The sequence below is a fragment of the Macaca nemestrina genome, chromosome 5 (assembly GCF_043159975.1).
Source record: "Macaca nemestrina isolate mMacNem1 chromosome 5, mMacNem.hap1, whole genome shotgun sequence".
NCBI classification, from domain to species: domain Eukaryota; kingdom Metazoa; phylum Chordata; class Mammalia; order Primates; family Cercopithecidae; genus Macaca; species Macaca nemestrina.
The window spans coordinates 157691868-157705193 of NC_092129.1; the positions used below are offsets into that span (position 1 = coordinate 157691868).

Consider the following 13326-nt stretch of genomic DNA (forward strand, 5'->3'; position numbering starts at 1 on the left):
CCGTGCTGCATATCAGGAGACACCAGAAGGTGTGGAGCAGACACTATGGCCCAAAGGAAGCTATAGGATTCCACAGGTCCACTTCCCCAGGGCTAACTCAATTACAGTGACAGAAGAAGATCTTACCGGTGCCAAAAAAGTCTGTCCTTCAGGGTCTTTACTTTTGAGTTCCAACATGGAAAATTACCTGTAAACATGTCTATGTATAATGCACATGTTATCCAATCAAGAAATCCTTGACTCTACTGCTTGAAAATATTCAGAATCCTATCACTTCCCCAAACTTCCCCTGCCATGTCCAACCCTCCACTATCCCCCTCTGATTCATGCAGGACCCTCTTCACTGGGCTCCTTGGATCCACTGGGGTCCACCACAGATGGTGTCCAATATCTTGGACTCCTCAAAGCCTCAACTCTTGGCCATCATCATGGTCAAGTCATGGCCCAGTGGACTCCTGGTGGGATTCAGGCAGAATGCCTGGTGGGGGCTCTGGAGTCAGTTGGGGGCTGAACCCATCACATTTAATTCAAGGCTAGAGATCAGAGAGCTGCAAATAAGACCAGGTTTTACTCATCTTTTCTTTCTTCCTTCATAAAGTCATTCAACAAATATTTACTGAGCACCCACAATGGGCCAGGCCTACTATGTTAGTGTTATGGACACAAAAAAGGTAAGCAATAGATAAAGCCTCTAAGATTCACAAGCTGTGTGCTCTAAGATTCACAAGCTGTGTGATCTCGGTTATGGGACAAAACCATTGGAACTTTATTTACTCATTCAATATCATTAAGTGTGAAATTAGAATGTGCACAATTGGCCCAGCAATTCCACTTCCTGATGTCTAGTCCAGCAAAGTACTTGCATGGGTGCAGAGAGAAGCCTCTGTGAGAATGACACTGCAGCACTATTTTTAAAGCATAAAAGTGGTAACCAACTGAACCAGCCACCCAACAGGAGACTGCTTAGAGGAATGATGGCTCATCCCTCGGAGGGAATTCAATGAAGCAGGTAAAAAGAGTTGATTTATTGTCATAACCTAGATAATGGAGACACACTAAGTGATCAAAAAGTATGTTGCAGAACTATACTAATGATTCAATTGAAAAACAAAAGCAAAACTATACATTTCCACATATAGATGTAAACACCTGAAAATGTGTATAAAAAGGTGCATGCTAAACTGAAGATTGGAGGTTAAGTGAGTGAAAGGACATTTTGGCCTTTTGCTCCCTTTACTATTAAAATATTGAAATGCTTTAAATTTAAAATTTTTCATGTATTACTTAACAGTAATTATTATGAGTGAGAATACTGCTTGGAACATATTAGCTACTCAGTAAAAACTAACTCCTCAACAGTTTCTTCTAAATCAAAGGAGCATGAGGCCTGCAGCCATAACACCTGCTGCTGTGGCTACCTGGGTCTGGGAATGGCCTCTGAGAACAAGGTCTGCAGAGGCAGGTGGGGAGGAATGAAGAGGAAGCACCGGAACAGAGGTCTGTGCAGCCGGCCATCCTCCACCCCTGCCTGGATCTTGCACCCACCCGCACTAAACATTGCATTTCACCACATCTTCTGCTCCCCAAAACTGCTCTTTATGTTGCTATAGAAGGAGTATCATTTTTATTATCATTGGTTTCAAAGTTAACAATTTCTCTGCTCTGCTTAAAGGGAGACATATGTTTTCATTTTTTAAAAGGATATTTATTTTTTTCCTTCCTGATTATAGTCAATATTGCAAATGAAGGAAAGCATAAAGGAATAAAAGTTTAAGTAGTGGCTAATGCCTGTAATCATAGCAATTTGGGAGGTTGAGGTGGGAGCATCCCTTGAGCCCAGGAGTTTAAGACCAGCCTGGGCAACATAATGAGACCCCCATTTCTACAAATCAATAAATCAATAAAAAGCTCTGTAGTAGTAATCATATACTTTGGTAGTAGAAATATATATATTTCTCAAAGCATTTTGGTCATATATACAGCCAGCATCCTTAAAAAGTTACATGCTGTACCAAGGAACTGCTATTTAAATAAAAGAAGTTGTATGCTTTACCCAAAAGTTCCACTTATTGGAATTATTATTGAAGGAAAAAAACAATCAGAAATTAAGACAAAAATTTATGACTGAGGCTGTTAAGTATAATAAAATCTACAGAAGCCAAATATAGATAATTGAAATAGCCAAAGTAGGAAAGTATTAAAAATAATTGTATATTCATACAATGAAATAGATTGTATCCATTGGAACACATATGTTAGGTTTTGGGGAAATGATGAATGGAAGGAAAAAGATATACTGTTCCTAAAAGAAACAAAACAAGGTTTAATGTATGGATCCAACATTGTTAAAATTAGAAATAATTGCCCTTCATTAAAAACACAATTCCTAAAGACTGCATGGAAATCTCTTTTGTGATTGAACCATGCATTTTTTGTCTATTCCCCGCCTGTTGTATGTGTATGCTGGTTCAGATTTTTCTATATTATAAATATTTCCATAATGAACAAATTTACATATGAATCTATAAGGCACATCTCTTTCTAGAATCTCTTAGAATAGATGGCTTGAGTTGGCCAGAACAGATTTTAGAGACTTTTTTGCCCTTTTCTGACCACAATACGTTCTTAAGAACATGCAGTTGGAATATTTCTTCATTTATGTTGTCTCCCTTTCCTTCCACCAAATCCCAACATCTGCAGGTCTTTATTCTTTGCACTACTTGTCTCTCCCCGCGTACCCACACATGTGTGTGGGTGCCCATGCAGACACACACGCACATACACACACAAACACAGGCACCTCACCCTTTCTCTGGGTGAGTACTTTCCCTGCATGCCCACTCACCACTCTCAGTGATTCAGCCACTGTCCTCCCAGGCATTGTAACCCAGGCTGTAATCAATATCCCCTACTTACAACTTAGTATTCCCCTTTGAAAATCACAGCCCACTGAAGAAGGGTTGTTAATATAGTCCTCCATTCTTTCTACTATGGTTGAGTCTCTCATTCCGAAGAAAGGAAAAAGAAAGCAGAGGCTGTCAGGTCACCGTGAGGAATTGGAACAATCTCTCTTTGGAAGAATTAGTTTCTTGATTGGCTCAGAGGTGATGTTTCTCATCAGCTGCTAGGAAAAAAACCACTGAGGAAGGTTGAAATGAAAACTGAAAGTACATTGAATTGTACACGTTGAAGTAAAATTCCAGCCCTACCTCCCTTACTGTTTGTGTTTCTGTGTTTATCTATCTGAATCATTCTTGCACGTACATGTATATAAGTATTTCTATGTATTTACTTGTCTTAAGTCTTTTATCATAATAGAAATATAAGCAGAACAAAATGGGAAAAGATTATAATGTGGTGAAGAGAGACAGATGTGCACTAATTAAAAGAAGAGAGACAGATGTGCACTAATTAAAATGCTATTGTGGCAGTTTGCTAACATTTGCTAGCATGAATATGGGTACATGGAGGAGGAGGAGATTTTACTGCAGAGTCAAATAACATATAAATGGAAAGAAAGCCAGACACAATGCACATTTTCAAGCACCTCCAACATCCAGGCTTAGGATCTGTTATCAAATAATATAATTTTTCTGGTTTCCAGAGGCAGTGTTGCTTGACATGTTTTACCTTTTTCAGGAAATTTTTAGTGCAGGTGTTTCTGAGCATCTTCATTTGCCCTTAGCTCCTGGTTTGTGCTATATAGTATTTCCCTGTGTATTTGTTTATTGTGCTGCCAGTAGAGTACATACTCTCTGAAGCTGGACACTAGATAGACTGTGAATGCCATCTCTGTAAGAGGTCTGTGGGACTAACTGGTACTTCCTGTGGCCTAGGACCTCAAAACACACTTTTTGGATTTGCAAGTCAGTGATCAAAGCTCCTAAAGCTAAGATATGACTGGGGCTGATGGAATTTGATTATATTGTAAATGATTGAATTTAGGCTGTGCAGTATCTGGCTGAGATGGCTGGTTGCTTCTGAATCATACGTTCCCTCTTTTCTCTTGGTGATAAGGCCTAATTTTCTTGGGTACTGCAATATGCTCTTCCATCTCATAGTTATTGGAGACCAAGGGACTAAGTTGAAACCAATAGTTTGTAGGTGAAAGTTGTGGGCTTGTGTTTCTCCCAGAGATCCTTCAAAAGGGAGGCCAAAATAGCGGGAAGTGTGAGGTACACTCTCCATACTTCCTTTTTCCTCTTGCCTAGGATGTAGACTTTTGAACTGGAGATGCAGCAGCCCTCTTGGGACCATGAGGCAACCTTGAGGTTGGAAGCCACATGCAGAGACAGCAGAGAATGAAATCAGAAGAAGGCTGGGTCATGAATGACATCTCTGAGGGGCCAGATCAGCCCTGGACTGCCACCATCTAAATTCATTTTACATGAAAACAAACAAACAAACAAACCAACAAAACAACAAGAAAACCTTTGTTTTGTTTAAGCCAATGGTATTTCTGGTCTCTGTTATCAGCAGAATATCAAAATTTTTCCCTCCCCTTTTTCCTTCCCAACAGTTTATCATAAAACTTGTAAAACATAAAGCAAAGGTGAAAGAATTTTCAGTAAATACCAATATACCTACCATGTAGGTTGTAGTGATATAGTTAATATTTTACTAAACTTTCTTACTTTATTATAATCCATACCACTGATCATTCCCTATCCATCTATCATCCTTATTTATTTAATTATTCATTTGCTTATTTTTAAATTCACAGTCTATCAGAAGTTGTGTTGCTTGAAATTATATCAGTAAGAACGATCAACCCACCCTAGCCTGGAGGATTCAAGTCGCTTTGACACAGAGAAGCAGCTGAGATGCTAAGCTTCAGATTAGGAGTCTCTGGGCCCAATACTCCGTATCGTTGAACTTTGAAGTTTCCAAAGTATGAGGCCCCTGGGTCCATTTCTCATGCAGTCCTTTATACAGAACTCTGGGAAAGAAGTCTTGGGAAAGAAATGGATGTGAAATGGGGCAGAAATGAATTCAGTGATTCAACAAATTTTTATTGAGAATCTATCATCTAGTAGGTCTCAGCCACTGAAGTTTAAAATTAGTGAGGAGGGGTTGCATAATGGAGTGGATAAGAGCACTAATTCTCAAGCCAGGTGGCCTGTGTGACCTTGGGCTAGTTACCTAACATCTCTGTGTCCCAGTTTCCCTATCTCTAAAATAAGGATGGTAATAGTACTTGACTTTTAGGGTTGCTGTTGTGAGGATGGAATGAGATAATGCATACAGTTTGCTTACAACAGTGTATCAAAAACTAAATAAATAAATAAGTCACAAGAATGTACGCTAAGTGAAAAGTGCACTTAGCCCTCCTTCAAGACCTGGGCACTTGATCCTATCTTCTCTTTGTTTTCTACTAGACCAATTCCAGTGTTCTGCATGCAATGGTGTGGCAAAATGCCCAGAAATCTGTCTCCTTTACTGAGTTAGTCTCAAGAAATATCCATTTCTCATGATTATCTCACCTCTTGTTGCCATTAGGAACTCCCATGAACATGAATTTTCTTTCTGTTATATCTAGATATCTGTCAGCATGTCACACACACACTGGCTTACTATCTGCTGTCTCTAGGCTTTTTTTTTTCTATCTTCATCTCTTTTCATCCACAACTCATTAGCCCTGGAACCCAAAGCCAGTTTACTAACTAATCATGTCTGTTTCTTTGTCTGTAGGGTGGAAATAAGACCTATTCCATAAGTTATTTAAGGAAGAGTTAGCACAGCACCTTCATGTATTAACCCTCAATGCATTTCATTGTCTTCCATTCTGTAAGTTTCAATTCTGATCCCTGCATTGATGACTCCTGAACCCACCTCCCCTGGAGACAACATCAACAGTTGCCTGCTGTGGAGTTGGAGTCTCACTTTGAAGGTGAAGGGAAAATCTCTGAAAAGTTTGACGTGAAAAAATGTGTACACTGAAAATAGCAGTGGGGCAGGTGCAAGGGAAGATGGGAGGTAGGGGGTGCCATTTACATTGTATTCTATGGGATGATGCCTGCTGGGGTTGAATAATGTATCTGTCCTCCTCAGTGGGCCAGATGTTAATAGATAGGGAGACCTGGAAGGAAGCTACTGTGACACTCTAGGCAAGAAATGATGATGGCTTGGAGATGGGGAGAGGAGTCTGGATCAACTATTAATATTAGTACTAACAAATACTTACGTAAAACCTACTATCATGTTGGTACTGTGCTTTGAGATTTATATGTATTAATAAGATTCACAACAACACTAAAAGGTATCTTATTTCCCACATTTTATATGTCAAAGCTGAGGTCCAGAGAGGTAAAACGACTCACCAAGGTCACATGAGTAGTTTCTTTCCAAGCTAGGCCTTGAGCCCAGGCTGTCTGGCAAAAGAGTCTGTGCTCAAACCACTAAGCTGGACTATTGAAAGGAAGTACAAATAGCAGGACTTGGCTATCAGTCAGATATGGTGGGTTAAGAGACAACAAGAGAAGGCTAAAATGACTCTTAGGTGGTGTCGCTCACTCAGATAATGATGGGTAGGCAGGGCTGATGGGAGTTTAGTTTTGGACACACTCATTGTGAGATGCTAGTGGGCACTGAGTTCAGGGAATGTGTGGGGCTGGAGACAGAAATGCAGGTGCCGGTGGCGTCTGCTCGTGGGATAGAGCTCTGAAAATGGACTGGACCCTACAAGAGTATATGTGGTGTGAAAAGAGAGCCCAGGATCAAAGCCTAAGGAATTTCAGCAGTTCTGGAGCAAGTGGAGCAAGAATTCTGAGAAGGATCTCCCTAGGAGTAGGGAAAGACCACAAAGAGGGCCTTGGGGATTAATGAGGCAGATGCCACACAGGAGGGAACACCTACTCAGGCAGGTCTATGAAGAACTCAGGGTTGTCCATAAAGAAAAGACAGAAGTGTATAAAGACAAGCAAGGCCCAGTGTCTCATAGCTATAATCCCAGCACTATAGAACGCTAAGGCAGGAGGATCACTTGAGCCCAGGAGTTCAAGGCCGCACTCAGCTATGATCACACCAAGAACTCTAACCTGGGTGACAGAGCAAGATCCTGTCTCTCTCTTTAAAAAAGCATGGGGGTGGGAGGGAAAAATAGAAATGTATAATGGTTTTAATGGTTGGGAATCCAGTAGTAACTGATAGAACAATGTTTATGGTGTGATACAGCCGTGGCCATCATCATGGCAGACAGGGCCTGATGGCCATGCATGTGTTCTCTTTCTGAGACTTTGCTTGTATGGAAATAGACTCCTAGAGAGAGGCAGGTGCAGTGTGTTGCCCAGGGAAAGGGGAAGCAGGCTAGTTACAATGGGAGAACCTTGAGTTTCTTATTTGTTGTATCCTACAGACTCTGGAGTGGACCCCTTGTGATTACTCCTCCTGCAGTTTGTAGCCCATACTTTCCCTGAGGGTGAGCTGAACCTGTGGCTTGCTGCTAACCAATAAAGTATGGTAAAGCTGACGGCATGTCCCTTCCATGACTACATTATGTAGTGTAACACTTTGTCTTGCTAGCTGACCCACTCTAGAGGCTCTGTCTTCCTGGCTGGCTATGAAGAGGAAAGTAGTCATCGTGGGAAACCCACATAGCAGGGAGCTGAGGGGCCCTTTAGGAGCAGACTCCAGCTTCAGCCTGCAGGGAGCTGGGGCTCTCAGACCTACAACTGTAAAGAAATGAATTCTGCTAATGACCTGAGTGATCTGAAAAGAGGACTCTCCCTCAGTTGAGACTCCAGATGAGGCTACAGCCTGACCAATACCTTGACTTTTGCTTTCTGACGTTCAGAGCAGAGAAGCCCACTAAGCTCTGCCTGGACTTCTGACCCACAGAAACTAAAATGATAAGTATGTGCTGTTTTAAACCACTAAGTTTGTGGTAATTTGTTATGCAGCAATAGATCACTAATGCATTAAAGTGAAACAGGCAGTGGCAGCAAACATGAAGATACAGAAGACAAAGAGAATAACTTGTGTTTCATTCCTGACCTGTTGCCTGGACTGCACATTTGTTATTATTACTATAGTTTTATGTATGTATGTATGTATGTATGTATGTATGTATGTATGTATTGAGATGGAGTCTTGCTCTGTCTCTCAAGCTGGAGTGGCCTGATCTCGGCTCATTGCAAACTCCACCTCCCAGGTTCAAGTGATTCTCCTACCTCAGTCTCCTGAGTAACTAGGATTACAGGAGCATGCCACCACACCCAGCTAATTTTTGTATTTTTTGTAGACATTGAGTTTCGCTATATTGGCCAGTCTGGCCTTGAACTCCTGACTTCAGGTGATCCACCTGCCTCGGCTTCCCAAAGTTCTGGGATTACAGGCATGAGTCACCATGCCTGGCCTACACATTTATTATTGACCTGCCTACTCTGCATCTCCACGGGGATCTCTAGTAAGTTCCTCAACCTGAACGTGCCTAAAAGTGACCTTGAATTCCATGCTGGCTCCTCCTCTGGCCTTCAAAATGCACTTCTCCCTCAGTTTCCTCATCTCCCTAAGTGCCAACTCCATCTGTACCGCTTCTTAGGACCATAACCTTGTGGTCACCCTTGATGCCCTCCTTTTTCATATCCCACATTTAAGCCTTTTTACCCTGTCTTGAAAATAAATCCAGCATCATATAATTTCATGGCTCCTCCCTGGTACAAGTCACTGGCATCTCCCCTCTGGATCACTGTAATAGCTCCCAGCTGGGTCTTCAGGCTTCCATCTACCACCCCTACACACAGCCCATCTCTGTCTAGCATCTGAAGTAAGTCCAGTCCTTTTTCTGCCAAACTTTCCAGTGGCTCCCCTTTCAGAGGTAAACTGCAGGTCAGCATCATGACATTCAGGGCCGTATATGATCTGGCCCTCAACCACAGAGGTTGAAAGAATCACTCCAGATTCATTGAATAATATGTCTATTTGTAAATGCAGTAATATGATTTTGGACTATTTTTTTCAGTCCTGTTGGATTATTGAATTGTCTCAAACCTAAAGTGCTACCTTTCAAGCCAGAATTTTAGATGCCTGATTGTATTAGTCAGGGTTCTCCAGAGACACAAAACCAATACGATACAGATATAGATATATATGTATGAGTGAGCGTTTATTAGGGAAATTTTCTCATGTGATTATGGAGGCTGAGAAATCCCATGACAGCTTGTCTGTAGGCCGGAGACCTTGGGATGCTGGTAGCATGGCTCAGTTTAAGTCCGAAAGCCTCAGAACTAGGGACGCCGATTGTGTAAATCTCAGTCCGAACCGAAAGACCTGAGAACCCAGGGCATCCTGGTACAATTCCCGAAGCTGAAAGGCTGGAAAGGCAGGAGTTTTGGTGTCCAAGGGCAGAAAAAGAAGAATGTCTCAGGGGAGAGAAGAATTTGTCTTTCCTCTGCTGTTTGTTCTGTTGGGCCTCTAGCCAATAGGAGGGGAGAATTTCCCACTGACTTACATGCCAATCTCTTCTAGAAACACATTCACAGACACACTCAGAAATAATGTTGTATCAGTTGTCTAGGTATTCTTAATCCAGTCAAGTTGACATCTAAAATTAACCAGCACATGGATTAATGTCCAGGATCCACTATTCTAGTTTCCAGATATTGTCTGGGGATTCCTAGGGTGAACTCTGATATACTGTTAAGGAGTCCCCAATGTTAATACTATTTTCATTATAATATTAATAATATAACATTTTTTGTTTTTGATTTCATTCTCTCGGTAGGGTACAATAAGGTTTTTGGGGGCCTATATAACCTGTGATATACCAATAGATTTAATACAAAAGCAGATATGAGAATACGAATGTCTTCCATTAAGCCAGACATTAGATTTGGAAAAAGTTAACCAATGTCACACTTTTTGTTCTTTTGTTTAGACACAACAGTTGATTTTTTTCACAAATCTTTCTATTTATATTAACCTGTAATTGGTGCATTAATGGTATTTTAACATGAATTAGTAAGCTACATTTTAACATTTTCTGTTTCAATCATAAATGCCATAAATATTAACAAATACCAACCCAAATAAACAAAAGCTCCTAAGGCCCTCAGCAGTTATTAAGTGTCTAAAGACATAATTAGACCGGGAAGTTTGAAGCCACTGGTGCCCTCATTGAACCTGAATGCTGACGCAGACCAGGTCCAGTACTACTCTGCTCCACTGGGACCTCAAACCTCAACCACACTCAAGGACTAACTACTGACTCCTTGTTTATTGCAGGGACACAGGAGCCAAATCACATCCACATGAGTCCATGTTCTTCATTCATCTTCATCCCAGGGCCAGGCCTGTGGGTGTGTGCTCTGGAAATCCTGGGGTTGGGTGGAAATGAGCCATCATATCCCAGGACCCCTTAGTTGTTATGGTGGGGCTTAACCACCGTCACAACCTTGCTCCCTCCCAGCTCTCTGGTTCCACCTCTTCTATCTCTGACTTGCATATCTGGTTCCCTTTTCCCTCTGGTGGTCCTGTGGATTCTTCTCTCCTCTCACATCCTGGTGATGCTGGCCTCATTCCAAATCCACAGCATCTGGTGCCAACTGGCATATTGGGCTCAATGTCATCATCCTGATGTTAAAGAGCAGGTTCACTGCCAATCAGCTTCTCACACTTTCTTCCTGGCTGGGAGCTGTGTAACACCTAGTTCCCTATGCCTGGATGTCAGATACAAAAGAAGTTCCTCTTCAAAGGTTTGGCTTGTTCAGTGCCCTTGTTCTTTTTTCCCTACTTATAAGGCCAAACTAACCTCCTTATCCTTTATGTCTCCGTGTCTTAGTTTCAGTAAACGACTTTTCCACTGGTCCTTACCTACAGAGCCCACATCTGCTACTCACTCTGTAAATTACCCCTCCCGTTGCAATGGCTCTTCCCACAGAAACTGACCTTCCAACCAGTGTAACCACATCCCTGCCCCTTTCAAGTTAGCTAATCAGGTTCAGCTAAGATTGTGCAGTCCAACTCTGGTGAGTGGTGACTGAACACAGAAGCTGGGACAAGCGGCATTAGGAATAAAAATTCTTTCCCTCTTTTTTGGTGTGTTCTTGTGGTGACCAGACTTTCGAGCAGCACCCTTCTGCAGAAGTAAATTGCCTAGCTGAGAAAGCTTTTTGCCAGAGTGCTGACTCTTCTTTGGGGCACCAAGCATTTATTTCTAACACTGGATCACATCCCATAGTTACAAGCAAAGGAATTACTAAAGCTACAGCCTAGTGAGGAGTGAACAGGGGCTGAGGTCTGGACTGGGTGTGAAAGAGGCAGCTGGAAGATGTTCTCTTGTGTGACTAGGAGGGAGGAGGGCATGTCTTCTACCAGGGGCATTATGCAGTGGCTGCTGAGATGGCCAGGGCTTGTATCCATGGCTGTGAGACCAGGGAACTGATTCTGTGGGCCATGGTGGGACCCCGATCTGTGAACTATCAGGCCTCTTCAGGCATCATGATCGCATTGGCTCCTGTGAATGCGGAGCAGATGAAGATGCAGCTGTCACAAGACTGTAACCTGAAGAATGGCTTCAGGGGCCTGGAAAAGGCTGAACGGGGAAATGTGCAGATGTGCGATCTGTCCCTCATGTTGTAGAAGGAGACGTCTCCAGCTTCATACTCCAGGAAGACGCCCAACCGGCAAAGGGGCTCATTCAGAGAGAGAATCCACTTAGCAGAGATCAGGGCCCAGTATTTTCCTTTATGCATCTCCAAGGTCCAGAAGCCATTCTGAGGAAGTAGCAGGACATCCTATTTCCCCTCAACGCTGTTTCTACAGACCCCCACAGTCCACTCAATTACATTTTCCACCTCCACCTCCCAGTAATGTTTCCCTGAGGCGAAGCTATCCCAGCCCAGGTCACAAAGCTGACTGTTGAAATCTCTCTGGTTATATAGCACGCTCTCCCTGGAGCGAGCCAATGTCACACTTCTTTGGTCATCTGATAAGAGATCGAGATGAGCAGTGTCTGTGTGCAGGACCACACTGGCTGCAGAGGAATTCTCAGGTTTAGGCCTTGGGTCTCAGGAACCCTCAGGATTGTGTGGTTCCTGGTCCCCAGAGAAGTCTCAGAAAACTACAGGGGAATCCCCGTGAAGGGGCCATTTCCACGAAGGCCCCCTGATCCCAGGCAGCGCATACCCTGAGAGTTACTGAAGCTGCAGGGTTTTTTATTTTTGTTTTTATTTTTGTTTTCTTTGAGATGTAGTTTCACTCTTATTGCCCAGGCTGGAGTACAATGGGTTGATCTTGGTTTACCGCAACCTCCGCCTCCTGGGTTCAAGCAATTCTCCTGCCTCAGCTTCCCCAGTCGCTGGAATTACAGGCATGCACCGAAACCAGTTTTGCATTTTTAGTCGAAATAGGATTTCTCCATGTTGGTCAGGCTGGTCCTGAACTCCTGACCTCAGGTGATCCGCCTGCCTCGGCCTCCCAAGTGCTGGGATTACAGGCGTGGGCCACGGCCCCTGACCTCTGAAGCTGCACTTCTGTCTCTCCAGAGACAGAAGCAGTACCCTCAGGTTGAGAAGAATTGAGGCTCTTTGAAATCCAGAGAGTTTAGGAAACGAGCCCAAATTAATCATTCACACTTTCTCTCAGCATTCTAAGATCTATTCCCTTTTCTATTCAAGACCTAGGATCTCTGGGACTTTTTTTAGTTAGAACCTTTTAATTATCTGGTTCAAACCAGCACAGAGGCATTATGTCCTGCTCCTTCTCTCCCCAGTTGATCAACTAAGGTGAGTCTTTCCCTTCACATTGTCCTAGAGGATAAAGGGTCTCTTCATTGGTCCTATGTGTTCCTTTTACCAGATGACAACTGATTTAAACGACTGACAAGGGCACCCTTCAAGGATAAAGAAGGATAATAAATGTCCCCCCCAAAAAAACCTGTTGCCTGAGGGGTCTGTAGGCAAAAGTAGGGAGGAACTATTTCCATCTAGTTTTGCTTCAACAACATGGGTCTGATGTCTGCAGGTATGACTTCTGTATACCTATTGGATCAACAAACTCCAAATGGAAAAAAAGATTCTGTCCGGGGAAAAGGGGTTTGATCAGGAAAGGAAAGAAACTGTGCTAAAGGAACTGGGGAAAGAACATATGGGTAGATAGAGAAAATGTAGGTGCCTACCTTGGTCCATTTCCTGTCAGTCGGTGCGAGAAACGCTCCAGGCTCTGGGCATTCTGTAAGCTTCTCCCATCTGCATTTATTCTCATTCAGTCTACCTTTCCATTGTGTTAAAATGATTTCCTCTATTCTCCATGGTGAAATATCTGGTTGTGACATTTTGCTGTTTTTTCCCAAGTTGACAGTGGCAATTTTGAAATTCACCTAAAGAGGAA

General features: G+C 42.7%; 1 pseudogene; it reads right to left on the reverse strand.

Moving 5' to 3' along the window:
* Nucleotides 1-11163: 11163 nt before the first annotated feature.
* Nucleotides 11164-13124, reverse strand: LOC139363245 (putative butyrophilin subfamily 2 member A3 pseudogene; annotated as a pseudogene).
* Between the last annotated feature and the right edge of the window lie 202 nt (nt 13125-13326).